Raw genomic sequence first — 15,340 nt, forward strand, 5'->3', positions numbered from 1 at the left:
ACTCAGTCTATTAAATAAAAAGGAACGCGTGCAAAATCATGTCACAAGAAACTGAATTTTTTTTTAATAGTAAGAACAAAACAATTTAAATGAAAATATTTTAAACAGTAAGAACAAAACAATTTAAATGAAAATATTTTAAACCGTAAGAACAAAATAATTTAAATGAAAATGCCTCTTTTTTGTTGTTTAATTTCGAATTTCTACAAATTTTAAACGTAAAATTCAACAGATTTTTAAAATGCAACGTACACGTATAGATTATTTCGTATTTAAGTTTTAAAACTGCTAGCTTTGTAAATTAATGAGTTTTAACTATGTATTTATTTTGACTTTCAACAGATTTTAAACCGTAGAATTCAACATAAGTGTTATCAGAGTTAAAGGACGACAATCGAGTTAACTTGAGTGTTTCAACTCCCACAAACAATCGTTTCGTATTTTTAAAACTGCCGGCTTTGCTTTTCATAACGAATATTTTCTAATCGTTTGAAAAGTTGAACGATAATTTCGGAGATTAACTTTTTAATTCTCTTAGTGGCTGGTCTAAGTTCACATTTTCTAACCCGACACATTTTAAAAAGTAAGACTTTCTTTTTCTTCTCCTCTGCTCGCACATTTTTATTGATAAATTGGTAAAGACCACTGAATCTGACTTCGGCTTACTTTCGTAAGTTTTGAACCAATTGTTTGTATCTCTCTTTCGGGGATTTACCAGAGAAGCCACGAAATGACAAAAGTAGCCAAATATTCAAATATATATAAAAAAAAAAATAAATAAAAATCATGATACCAAAGTACCAAGTTACTCTTTTACTTATCTGGATAAGTTTTGTGCGTCCTAACATATTATGGTGACCTGAAGAAAATTGCCCCCTCTATATTTTTTTATTTTCATCTTTTTTTTTTTTTTTTTTTTTTTAATTTTCAGCGGATTATTATCAAATAGACACTAGTCTATCATATTAAAAAAAAAAAAAAGATAGGAAAGTCAATATTTGTAGGGAGGGGTGCTCAGTTTTTAAGGTAACGTTTTACATTAAGGCCTGTCTCACGTTCGTATATAACAAAATATTTTGGCAGGATTGCAGTTTACAGGGAAATCAAGGGACGCAACTCCTGCCAAACTAAAAAGGACGCAAACAGAATCACCGGGGGGCACCTGTTTCAATTTTTAAATTACGAATTTTAACCGAACCTACTACACGTGGAATAATATAACAAGTTTTAAGATTTCTTTTGAATAGTTCATTTCTTTCTAATTCCTTTGTTTTTTATTCGTTTTACTTCTAAATTATTTTCTTCTTTAATTTTTTGTTTTTACAATCTTTTATTATACTTTTATTCTTTACGTTTTTATTTTTTTTTACCAAAATGAGAACTACTATCGTTGACCACGTTATGTCTACGACTGAAGTGGAAGAGCAGAAGTGGACCTATGAGCATTTGTATAATTTGCTGCCACCAAATAACGAGGCACAGTTACAAACAGCGGCCTCATTGGGACTCATACCGAATAGGAGTTTCTGCAGCTCGTGTGAGAGAGATCGAATTCTCTATAAAAACGGAGCCAAAGGGGATGGTTTTGCGTGGAAGTGTCCTGTCTGTAAGAAGGGTGGTTTGCCAAGGATGGGTTCCTTCTTACAGAGAAGTCATCTGACAATAAAGCAGATTTTAGTTATTTTGCTCAGTTGGAGCATGGAGATGCCGCAGATTAAAATTAAACAGGAAGCAAATGTGAGTAACCATACAATCGTAGATTGGATGTCATTCATAAGAGAAGTCTGTGAACAGGACATGCTGGACCATCCCATCATGTTAGGTGGGAGAGACGAACATTCGACACCTAAAGAAGTGGAGGTGGATGAGTCATATTTTTTCCGACGAAAGTATAATAGGGGACGTGTGAGGAAGGGCGTTTGGCTTTTTGGCGGTGGAAAGAGGCTCGAATTTGTGCAATTTCGCAATAGTGGAAAATAGGGATCGAGATACCCTGTTTCCAATCATAAATTCATGGTGCCTGCCAGGAACAAGAATTATTTCTGACGGTTGGGCGGCTTACCAAGGACTTGATCGACTCGCTCAAGGAATTTATGAGCACGACACTGTCGTCCACGAAGACAACTTCGTTGATCCGTTGGACCCTTCAGTGCACACACAGACTATTGAAGGACTATGGTCACACGCCAAAAAACATATACGAAAGTTCGGGAATCGACAAAATATGTTCGGCTTGCATCTGATGGAATTTTTATGGCGAAAAAGAGAGAAGGGTGAATGTTTTCCACGAATCATCAGATGCATCCGCGAACAGTATTCGTTTTAAAAATTAACTGTTTAATAAAGTTCTATGTTCTTAAAATAATTCTATGTTCTTCAAATAATTCTTTCTTAAAATAATTCATAACTGTTTTTCGTTTTAAAAATTAACTGTTTAATAAAATTCTATGTTCTTCAAATAATTCTATGTTATTAAAATAATTCTTTCTTAAAATAATTTATAACTGTTTTATAAAGTTCTATGTTCTTCCTTTGTTAAAAAAATAACTTATTCAAACAGTTCATTTAAATTAACAATAAAAAGAAAAATTGAAACAGGTGCCCCCCGGTGATTCTGTTTGCGTCCTTTTTAGTTTGGCAGGAGTTGCGTCCCTTGATTTCCCTGTAAACTGCAATCCTGCCAATATTTTTTTGTAGATTTCGGTGTGCTAAAAACGAATCTGCAAACCGTTTCCGTCGCAAAACAATAGTTTTCATGGTATGAAGAAATTACATTTTCGAAAAGTGAGTGATCACTTTTCCATGTCAATTTAACTTAAAATGAGCACCCACTTTCTGGCCACCTAAGAGAAGGGGCATTTTTTTTAGTGTTTTTTGGCTAAAAGGTGTTTCGATTTCTTTTTCTGTTTTCATCTTTCAATAAAGATACGAGGAAATTAAAAAATAAAGAAAAATCGGTATTATTTTGCTTTACGGCTCGTCTCACATTCGTATAGAAAAAAAAAATAGTTTTTGGTAGTTTTCGATGTGCTTTAAAAGAATAGGGTAACCGTTTCCGTCGCAAATTTACCGTTTGTATGGTATTAACCTAGGCACCGCCAAAAGTGGCCGAAAAATCAAGTTGTTGTTTTTTAAAACGAAATTACATTTATTAAAATCTATTATTTCTGAGTAACTTTTTTTTCCAGAAAGATAAATTTTATCATATAGAAAGCAGAATAATGTAAAACTTTTTCTACTATTTTTAATTAAATTTGAAATGTTAAATTTTCCCCAAAAGTTAACAATTGGCGTTTTTTGTTTTGCACAAAAAACGTATATAAATAGTTTAAAAAAAAAAAAAGAAAGGTTTTTGAAAGAATTAATTTGTTTATTTCTTGTCTAACTAAGATTTAGGGTGATTTTCTATGAGAATATGCAAAAATATTATAATATAAGTACCTGAATTTAAAATAATTCCACTTATTCATATAGGCAACCAGTTACTTCGAGTTGATTTGATTACCCTGTTTACATTTGTACTTGATAAAAAGGAAACTACGGAAGACCAAAAAGCCAAAAAAAACAAACTTATTTTTCAGTGACGAAAATTTCAATGTAATATTAACGCTGAGGCTGGCCAGTACCAGATGGGTGACCATTTGTATGAGTTTGGTTTTTAATGTGTATTTGATGTAGTAACCAGGCTCTCCAAAATGAGGAGGGGGCAATTTAAAGCAGAATAAAAAAAATTATTTTAGCACGTTTGGTCCACCGTAATCGAAAGGCGGCAAACGTTTCCAAACTGAATCGAAAAAATGATGATATTTTTAAAAATATCATCATCAAAGGGCACAATATTTATCGAATTTTTTTTTTTTGTATCGATTCTTCAAAGCATGCCCTGTTTAATAATGGTCATGCATTATTCGGCTCGCTAAAAAGAAATTGTTAATTTATTTATAAAAGATTTTAAAATGGCTTTTTTCGTATAAATATTAAAATAATTTTTTTTTTGTTTTGCTTAACTTAAATTAATTATTTTACTTAACATATTCACCAAATTTCACACTTCAAAACTCAAAAGCGGGATAATTAAACACAATCGAAGTTCTGATATTCAGACATCAAAATAAGGTATGCAAACAAGTTTTTTTTTTTTTTTAAATCTATAATGCCGTCCCTTACAACAACACAATATGTTTTGTTCAGTTTCAGATGATTATTTTAAGCATATTTGGAACCCCCTCAAAACAAGGGGGGGGGTTGTAAGCAAAAAAATATATATATATAAATATTGTTTATCAAAAATAAGTACACTGCTATAAAGTTCATTCTTCTCTTAATAATCGCTGAAAATTTCGTATTGATTGGATAATTACCTGATTTTTAGTAGATTTTTTAAAAAGAAAGTCCGTCAAAAAGTATTTGCCTGCCCCCCCCCCCGCCCCCAGTGCCTATAACCCCTTAACTCTGGGACTATTTTCCATTTCACAGCCCAGCCTTCGTTTACGCTACGCGCAAACATAAAAAAAGGCTGTTAAATGTGCACTCGTGTACCAAACTGCCTTGTCACAGTATAGTATTGGCGAAAAATTAAAATTAGATGAAAAACAAGTAGTTTTCCAAATCTTAAACCATGTAATTCTATATGTTATCACGAGTGGCCATTTTGTACGCGCAACAGCCTTCGTTTATGCTCGCACATAGCGTAAACAAAGGCTAGGCTGTGAAATGGAAAAGAGTCCCAGTGTTCAGGGGTTAATACCATGCAAAAGAAATCAAACAAAAAACTTTTTAGCCAATAAACACAAAAAGATGCCCCCTCTCTCGGGTGGCCAGAAAGTGGGTGCTCATTTTAAGTTAAATTGACATGGAAAAGTGATCACTCACTTTTCGAAAATGTAATTTCTTCATATCATGAAAACTATTGTTTTGCGACGGAAACGGTTTGCAGATTCGTTTTTAGCACACCAAAATCTACAAAAAGAATATTTTGTCATATGTGAACATGAAACAGGTAAAATAATACCTATTCTAGTAATTCGATCACCAATTTTAGAACCACTCGATATTTCTAGGCCCAATTTCGCGAATTTAACTTTTTTAAGCAGTTTAGCCTTTTTAAAAATTATTTTAAAAGCGAAATTCACAAAGGGACAAACTACTTTATAAAAAAAAAACAAAAAAAAAAACAGCTAAATTCGCGAAATTTGGCCTAAAAACATTGTGCAGTTCTAAAATGGGTGATCGATTTACTAGAACATTGCATTAGAAACTGAGCACCCTCACAAATATTTAAATATTTTTTTTATAATCTGGTACGTCCATTTGATAATAATCCATTGAAAAAAAGACGAAAACAAAAATAGAGAGGAGGGGGCAAGATGTTCAGGTTCAGGTACTCCCATATTTTAAAGCGTCTATTTAATTCAAAAGAAAAGTCGTGCCAATATGAATGACGACAAAATGGCAAACATTAGACTTCAACTGGTAAGTCTTGATAATCGCTTAAATCATGAAAATAAAAAAATTATATGGTGCTTATTCAAATTGGCGCTAATAGCAGCATTTAAAAGTTAAAGAAAATACAGAAAAGTCTGTATGATGTACGTACCAGTCACAGAACGAGAATTAAATATTCCAAAAATCACATAATTTTATCAAGTACTTTATTTTTTAATTCAAGAAAATAAAATTTTACTCTGTGTTCATGAGGGGAATGGCGGAGTAGCGGCAATGGTGAAATCAAGTGTGGACAATTTCAACTATTATTTTTTTTTGCTAATGTCGGAAAAACAACCAAAATGCAAGATTTAAAACCAAACAATAATTTATTTATATAATGTGTATTTTCTTATATTTTTATTTTATTTTATTAGAAAATAAAACTTTCAAATTATGGAAAAAATTTTTTAGAAAGGGCATCTATAATATAAATCTCACCTGTCTGTTTAAATGTATGTATGAGGGGCGTGCATAGCAGTAGAGCAATGAAACTTTGCACAGTTATTAGTCTTTCTCTACATAGGAACCACTCAGAGTTATGCATTTCTCCCATCGTTTGATGCAGCTCTGAAGACCGTTTTTGTAGAACACCCCAGGTTGGTCCTCCAACCACAACGTGACTTCAGAAATCAAGGCTGCATCATCTGGGAAACACTTTCCTTTCAAAAATAACTTCATGGCTAGGAAGAGGTGAAAGTCAGAGGGTGCAAGGTCAGAAGAGTAGGGAGGATGGGGAAGGATTTCATAACCACATGTCTGTGCTTCTGATCTGGTGACATGCGAGTTGTGGACCGGAGCGTTGTCCTGCAGGAGGAGGGTACCTTTGCTGATCTTGCCCCGTCTCTTGATTTTGATAGCTTCCCTTAATTTCCTCAAAAGTGAAGCATAATAGGCTCCTGTAATTGTGATACCCTTTGCCAGGAAATCTGTCATCACTACTCCGTCCTGGTCCCAGAAGAATATGAGCATGACCTTGCCAGTGGAGGGCTGCACCCTTGCCTTCTTTGGAGGTGGTGAGTCCAAGTGCTTCCACTGCATTGACTATGCTTTGATCTCTGGATCATAGTGATGGACCCAGGTTTCATCCTGTGTAATCAGTCTTTCGAAAAACTTTGACTCATCTTCTTGGCACATCTCCAAATTCATCCTCGAGCACTCAACGCGTTCCCGCTTCTGGAATGGTATGAGCAACCTGGGAATCCATCTGGCAGACACCTTATGCATATGCAAATGGTCATGAATGAGTTTCCACCGACTCTGTACTAATCTTGACATCTTTGGCTATTTGGCAAATAGTAATGCGTCGATTTTCCAAAATGGCAGCCTTAACTGGACGGACAGATGCCTCATCAATCGCAGAAGGGGGGGGGGGCTACCAGGTCTGGGAGCTGTTTCCACAGACTTCTGGCCATGTTTGAATTCATGATGCCAGCGTTTTACAAGGTCATATGATGGGGCATTATCACCATGAGTTTCTTTCATTTCATCGAAAGTCTCCTGTGGTGTGCGTCCTTTCAAATACAAAAACCGGATCACTGCTCGACATTCAACAGGCTCCATTTCACACCTGACTCAGTTCTAACACCTGTAAAACAGAAACCACAATTAGTTCAGAGCTGTAATTCGCCACATAACCTGTAGAGATATAAATCATTGCACATGCAAAATTTCAGCTAGATCAGACAACTGAAAGTGGGTCAGGGCCATTACTTATTGCACGCCCCGCATATGTATGTATGTTTGATCAATATCATTTTGAAGGTCGACCCTTCGGACGACAAATATCCAAAAATTGGCTAAAAACATTAATTCCTTCATCCTCAACTAGACACTTTTCTACGCTTTTTTTCACCGATATTTTCAAAATTCATTCCCTCTTTTCGATTGACTAGCCTTCTGGTTTGGCAATGGACACAACGGCAAAGACTTCATGCTTTTTTTTCTTTTCAAGTTCTTTTTCTCCTTCGCAATATGGATTCAAGCCTGTCTGCCTACTACCAATTTTTTTTTGATTTTTGCTCAACACACACCTCCAAACACACGGGCACAGGCACCCAGGCTAGTCTATATATATGAAAATATATATATGAAAATATATATATGAAAGGAAAAATGTGTGTTAGTGTGTGTGTGCATTTTTTGTGCATGTCCGACAAAGGCTTTTTTTCAGGAGGGGGGGGGGGGGCGCTACATATATTATATTTTTATGTGCTACATAGATTATAATATCCATAATTTATGAAACGAGCTCACGTGTATCTTTAATTTGGGTGACTTTTACTTTTGCTATTTTTAAGATTTTTTTCACTCGCTTTGTTTCGCTTGTCAGTATAAAAGTGAAACTGAATCCGTAGCATCAGCTCCCTGGCACTCGTGACAGGGACGTCCAGAAAAGCAATAAGGTTTGATCAATGTGGGAAAACCCCTTATATCAGATAATTGCTATCTATTGCTATCATTTGGACACCCCCATTATTTATGGGGAGCTGGTTTTCCCCCCAACCCAACATCTTGGGGGAAACAAAACCAAAAAAACTGCCTCGCAGCCAAACTTAACTGCGGGATTGATGTTTGACTTCATCAAATTTACGCACCTGTCAATTCACTTTTTAACCATTAAATTTCATCAATTCTCATTCCTTCATAGCGTCGAGGTAAATCATGCTTTTTTTTTTTCAAACGCCCGGTCAACGTCGTTTTAACATCACGTTCGTTTTACATCACGTTCGGTTTTTTCTTTATTTTTTTTTCCATCACGTTAACTGTTTTTTATTTTGTTTTTTTTTTTCTGATTTTTTAAAATAGTTTTAACATTGTTATTTTTTGTTTATATTTAAATAGGGTTATTACTTCGCTTTGTTTTGATTTACCCCCCCCCTACACAAACACATATACCTCTAAACATCTGGGCAACGATGGGCACCCCACTAGTATATAATATAAATCTCATCTGTCTGTTTAAATGTATGTATGTATTGTATGTCTACCTAAAACTTTTGACAGAGGTAACAGATTTTCATGATATTGGTATCATTTTGAAGCTCAATGTCTCAGACGACAAATATCAAAAAATTGGCCAAAAACATTAATTCTTTCACCCTCAAATGGGCAGTTTTCTAAAAGGAGGGATCGATTTTTTGCAAGTTATTGTATCGGTTGGATTGACTTTGCCTAATTTTAATATTCCAAACTTCCGGTCACATCACGGAGTAGCAGTAAGATGTCAGATTTTTTTCACTTTCTTTTCCGCCTTCACGTTTGGGTTAGAGCCTGCCTGCCTACTACCACTTTTTTTTTCTTTTGCTCACTGCTCACCTCCAACCGTCCAGGCAATGCCGGCCACACAAGCTAGTTTATAATCTTTAATATAAACCTCACTTGTCTGTTTAAATGAGTTCAAATAGTGGTTACATTGCTGAGGGTAGAAGTGGGGATGAGCTCCTTCTCTCCTATAAAATACTTCCAGGGCATGCTCAAATCTATAGCCTCTGACAATCTAGTTCTACTCCTGGCCTTCTCGTGTGACTTATCACTAAGCCGTGCAGACCTGTTCTACTGATAGGAGGGGGCAAGTCATTGGCGCCATAAAACCACTAGCTCCTGGCAAATGGTGCTCGTTAGTCTGGCAAGACAGATCATCTAGGAGAAGATTTCAAACCACCACTGTCTCATGCGTATATACACATACGTATATGTATATATTGTATTTGTGTACACGGATGAGTGTATGATGAATCATATACACGTGCCGGTACATAGAAATTTCCTGGTTGGTGTTCGGGGGCGCATTTATACCACTAGGAGTGATGGGCTCTAAGTCACTGTTCTGACATCCATCTAGGAGATGAAACCTCTCAACTAAAACCTGTGATCCACGCATTTACCAATCATCTTGCGTTTTTAGCTTGTCATTGGGTTATAGTTGCAGGATTTAATGAGTGGTATTGGTTTCGTACAAGGTTCTGCCACTTAAATCCATCGAAGTACATATATCCCAATGGTTCTAGATCATTCTTATCTAATCACTTTTCAAAGTCTTATAGCGAGTAAGGCATGGTGACATGTGCACACAGCCATAATTTCACACATGGGCGGCAAGACTCTTTTCTTAATGTTGTTATGATGTTCTGATTTATTCTGATAGGGACACTTTCCGGTGAAGATTTTTGTGACTGAGCAGCCCTATTTAGGGACAGCACTGCTCACCCATTGTATGGGAGGGTGCTAGAAAAAGTGCACTAATAATTACCTATTGGAATCAAGTTGGTTAGCTTACTCACTACAGCAGGAACAACAGAAACAAAAAATTCACACGGAGATGAAACTGAACATAAGTTGTTGGAACGTCAGATCTCTTCTTGATCTGGAAGAAAATGCGCGTCCAGAGCGACGAACGGCACTGGTCATGAATGAGCTAGAAAGATTAAACATCGATATAGCAGCTTTGTCTGAAACACATCTATCAGGTCAGGACTAAATTACTGAAGTAAAGTCAGGTTACACACTTTTCTGGAAAGGAAAAGTGGAGGGCATGGAGTTGGATGGTGGTGTTGGCTTTGCGATTAGATCTACTCTTGTTGAGAAGATTGAACATCCAACTGGAATCACTGATCATCTCATAATGCTCAGAGTTCCTCTGGCATGTAGTCGATGCTTGTCTATTCTGTCGGTGTATGCACCAACTATGGAATCCACAGAAGAAAGCATCATGTCCTTTTATGAGACTCTTCGAAATACCATTGCAGCTGTACCAATTGAAGAGAAGCTGATTGTATTCGGCGATTTCAATGCACGTGTTGGTCAGAAATTTGACATCCGCAAAGTTAACAGTAATGGTTTACTTTTACTGCAGCTTTGTTCAGAAGTTAATCTTGTGTTGAATACATTCTTTCGTCAAAAGCCTAAGTTTAAAATCACATGGACACACCCCTGATCAAAACATGGCCATATGATCGACTTTATAATCACACGTAAACGTGACATGAGAGACATGTGCAATGCGCTGACTGTGAAACTGATCACAAGTTGGTTCGTGGAAAATTTAGGCTCTGCATTCATAGAAAGATTCGAATGGCAGGGTTTAGTGTTCCAAAATGTGTTGATGTCTCCAAACTAAGAGATCCTGCAATTCGCATGGCTTTGGAGGAAAAACTAAGCACAGTTGAGTTTGATGACACCTGGGAAACTTTTAAAGATCAGGTATATACTTCTGGAGTGAAGATACTTGGTCTGAAGAAGTCTGTACACAAAGACTGGTTTGATGATAATGATCAAGAGATAAAGGTTTTCTTAGAGGAGAAAAGGTCCTCCATGAGAAACTTTTGAATGACAATCTTAAAAACAGAACAGTCATAAAAAGAAAATACAAGGAGCATAAGGCAGTTCTACAGAAAGAGCTTAAGAGAATGAAGAATATGTGGTGGTCCAATATATCTGTAGAAGTTCAATCTGCTTACGACTGAAAAGTCACCAAAGACCTACATAGTCTTCTTAATCAGGTTTTGACCCAAAGCCTGCTCCTTTTGTACCTTTACTGTTCAAAGATGGGTCAACTCTCATCAAAGATGCAGATAAAATCAGAGATCTATGGATGGAGCACTTTGCTGATTTGTTTTTCAACCCATGCAGCCTCAGTTCGACATTCTTCATCACATGGATAAGTTACTAGCATTACAAGCATATGCTGCATTTTCATGGACATCAGCAATATTACACACCTAATGTGCTTCAATAAGTATATCTTTTTTATTTGTTGGTCAGTTTTTAAAAGAATTACATTGCTGGAAAGAGAATAAAATAAGTATTCAAATGATTTTAATTTATTTTTCTTTTATGCGTTCAATGTTTTTATGCTCCAAGTTAAAAATGGAAAAACGGTAAAAAATAACAACAACAGGGAAACAGTTTTTTCAATGTTTACATTTTATACGTTACTTTTGGATACATATGCACGGGGTTAAATTTGATTGGATATGGCTGAAATTTTACAGGCTATATAAACAAAGAAGTCCATCTCTACTGGTGTTTGATTTTTATTTTTACTACCACAGGAAGCAAAGTTACGACCGAGCAAAGTTGACAAAGAATATTTAAAAATTGATACGATAAATCGGCATATGTCATCCATTTTCATACAGATAATAGTTTCAGAATTATTTTCATGTATATGTAAATATTTTATAATTATTAATTGTGCAGAATTTTCTTTAAAATGTTATCTTTTATAGAAATCAAATCCGCTTACAGAAAAACGGTCACTAAGCGCGTCATGCACTGAGCTGACTAAAGTATTCTCTTAAAAATGTAAAACTGTTTTTCTGCTTTTGTCTTACTAGACTAGTAATTTTTTTCTGAGTTTGTCAATTTAAAAAAATTATTTTCAAGTTTTTCAAATTTGATTTCCAAACAATACTATTTTGTTGTTTTTAACGTTTTTAGTACACATGCACTAAAAGCGTTAAAAAACAACAAAATGTACAAGTACATTTTGTTGTTTAACTTCTTATTTGTACTTAAGGTAGAATTGTGTTTTTTAGTGATAAAAAAAAAAAAATATATATCCTATTATAAATTTTCGTACTGTGTGTGTGTGCGTGTGAGAGAGACACGGTTTGTCTCAGCCTACAGGCAATCCACTCAGGAAAGTTAGATACTGAAATGAAGCTTATGACCCAGCGGATGTTTTATTATGTCCATATGTTTTGTGTATGAAAATACAAAAAATGTAAAAAAATAAAGATAACAGAAGTTATTATCTCCCTTAGTTAGTTCGATTTACTGTGTGTGAGAGAGAGTGAGTGAGTGTGTGAGAGAGAGAGAGAGACAGGCAGGCGGTTCGAAATGAATCTTATGACCCAGCAGATGTTTTAATGATATTTATATCCATGTTTGGTGTATGGAAATGCAAAAAAATAACGATTTACTAAACAACGTTTTATTTACTGGATATTTTTCTGGTACAAGGACTCAAGTTTGCCCATCTGGGCAAACATGGGTGCTTGTAACAAATAAAAAGGTACTTGTGCACTTATGCTACCATGCTTAAATAATAACGTTATTATTTAGAAACCCATTCTTAACATGGGGAAGGGTGTTTTTTGTTAACTATTCTGTACTTCCACCTAACAATTAAATAAAAAAGACATCGTGAAACTTAAATTTATTTTTAACTCATTTTTTCGAATCTGTAAAACAAACCCGATTTTTTTTACCTGAGGATATCTAAATAATAATAATAATAATTAGGCAGTTCGCATTTTGTAAATTTTTACTTTGTTTCCATCTTAACATTTTTCTTTAAAATGACTACCTTTAAAAGTTTTCGGGTATGCTGAAAACAAATATTGCATTTAAATTTTCCTCAAATAAGTAGCTTTCTGGATATTAAGCAATGTCATTTCTTATGTTATTGCTGGTAGCCATCTTGGTATGCGCATTTGTGCATAGTTTCTCGGGGTTGATTTGCGCGTACCAAAATGGCCACCAGCAATAACATAAGAAATGACATTGCTTAGTATCCAGAAAGGTACTTATTTGCAGAAAATTTAAATGCGATATTCGTTTTCAGCATACCCTAAAACCTATAGAAGTAATCATTTTAAATGTTAAGGTGGAAACAAGGTAAACAATTACCGTTTTATTTCTTTGTTTACATAGTTGAATTTTCAGTAACAACAAAATAGAAATGAAAAAAATTACCATCAACTGGTGAATATATAGTTGTTGCTTATCAGGATTCTTGGTATACTGGTACTGTGAAAGTTGCATAGAGTATTCATGTAGAGTACGATTTATGGTTGCATCTCAGAAAATAGGGGTATATTTTGGGCCAGATAGAGAGGATTTACAAAATTGAAAATTGGACTAGTCTCAAAATGCATAAGTTCTGGTTGACTATGGGAATTTCCATCTTTTACAGAAATCCAAAATCTATATGAAAAATTTTCTTTGATTTATTTCTGAGATTAATTCATATCTACTCAATTTTTTTTCTCTGAGGGGAGTAGTAAATACCGGCCATGAATGCTCTTTAGGCATTCAATGGCTACACCCAAAATTAAGCTCTCCTTTGCTGAGGAGGCAGGAAAATGCCTATTTTCAATAAATTAAATATTTAAATACTATTATAATACTTAGTTTTGTTCATAAATAGACACCCACTGTATGATACCATGCGCCAGTTTATAAAAATTGAAATTTGTACATCTGAATTTATAATTCACTAGCAAGGGGTACCCGGCGTTGCCCGGGTGTTTGTAGGTGTGTATGAAAAAAAAAACAGGTGCCCGTGAAAAAAAAAGCCTTGACGACGCGCAGTTGGAAAATAGTAAAGTGTGAAAAAAAAAAACAGGTGCGCGTTTTTGATTGACATGACGGCGATAGGTATTCAGCAGTTAGCATTTTGTGCAGGACAAATGAGGTCAATAAATCGGTTTGTTTCTTTTTAAAAACCCGCTCCCCCGTCTGATATGACAAAGTCGACATTGACCAAACGTTACTTAGCTCTCTAGAGACCACTGGCTCTGGGCCTGTGATTAGAGTCGAGTTTCGCTTTTTTTTATACCGAAAACCGAATGTAACGCGTGCCGATGCAGGAAATGTGGAATAATTAACGTTTGAAAGTCAACAAAATTAAATAGACAGGCGAGCTCTATGGTTAACTGCGAGATATTACAATTTATAGATGATATAAAAAGTTTTAAGAAGTTGTGAAGCGAGCGAGCGCTTCTGAAAGAAGCCTTTTGTGGACATCGAGGAAAAGCATACATACATACATTTTCGCTTTTATATTTATAGATGGCTTATGGTAAAGAGATACATCAGCTGTGACTGCATAATCAGAAAGAGCATACAATTTTACATAAGAATTCCAAGTTTCATGAGAATAGCTTAAAAAATAAATAAATGGTGGCGAAATTACCAAATTTCTTGAAATGTTCAGGTCCATAATTTAGCCCACTTTTTCTAAAGAAAAATGTCCACGGAAAAGCATAAATTTTGGCACTTGAAGTTCTCATAACTTTTGAACTACTAATGGTATTTGCATAATTCAAACGGTTTTAAGCATCTTTTACATAACTCTTTTCATGCAAGTTGATAAAATAAAAAAAAATCAACTTGTAATGCTAAACTTACTCTCACTCGATGAGGTTTTCTCTGCTATGGGGAAGATAAAGCCTGAGAAAGCACCAGTCTGCATTCCTATTGAGCTGCTTCAACATGAAGGGATGCATGTAGCTAAGGCATTACACATGCTGATCAAAAAGTCTTGGCTGGGTTCACCAGTACCACAGGATTGGATAAATGGCCTATTATTCTTTCTTCAAGGGGAAAGGATGAAAATCTGACTGCGATCACCACCGTGGGATAACAATTCTTGAATCGGCAGGGAAGATGCTGAGGAGAGTCTTGTTGGATAGGCTCATCGAAAACATCTGTCCGTTAATGATTCCTGAGTCGCAATGTGGTTTCATTGAGGGTAGGGCACTGTGGATATAATATTTACTGCAAGGCAGCTGCAGCAAAAGTGTATTGAACAACAGACGCTACTTTATCAAGTATTTGTTGACCTCACAAAGGCATCCAATACTGTAAATAGACAGGACTTGTAGGTAATTCTTGGGAAGATTGGATGTCCTCCTACCTTTGTCAAGATGCTTCAAGTACTCCACAGAAATATGAAGGTTCGCATTGCATACAACGGGCAACTATCTGGGGAATTTGCTGTTGACAACGTTGTGAAACACGGGATATTCCGGCTCCAACTCTATTCTCAATTTACTTCGCACTGCTTCATGCATACACGTTCAAGGATTGCGAAAAAGTTGTCTTTTTCCACTTGAGGACTAATGGC

The 15,340-nt window shown here is 35.4% G+C and overlaps 1 long non-coding RNA gene across 1 annotated transcript in view; it reads left to right on the plus strand.

The window, feature by feature from the left end:
* The first annotated feature begins 351 nt into the window (after positions 1–351).
* The window catches only part of LOC145242452 (uncharacterized), a 52,889-nt gene continuing 37,900 nt past the window's right edge, over positions 352–15,340 (plus strand). Inside the window, exon 1 of the long non-coding RNA XR_013862740.1 lies at positions 352–583. This is a non-coding gene — a long non-coding RNA (uncharacterized LOC145242452). The remainder of the gene's footprint in view (positions 584–15,340) is intronic.

Source organism: Euprymna scolopes, chromosome 21, assembly GCF_053919585.1.
Source record: "Euprymna scolopes isolate OS-2025 chromosome 21, ASM5391958v1, whole genome shotgun sequence".
NCBI lineage: Eukaryota > Metazoa > Mollusca > Cephalopoda > Sepiida > Sepiolidae > Euprymna > Euprymna scolopes.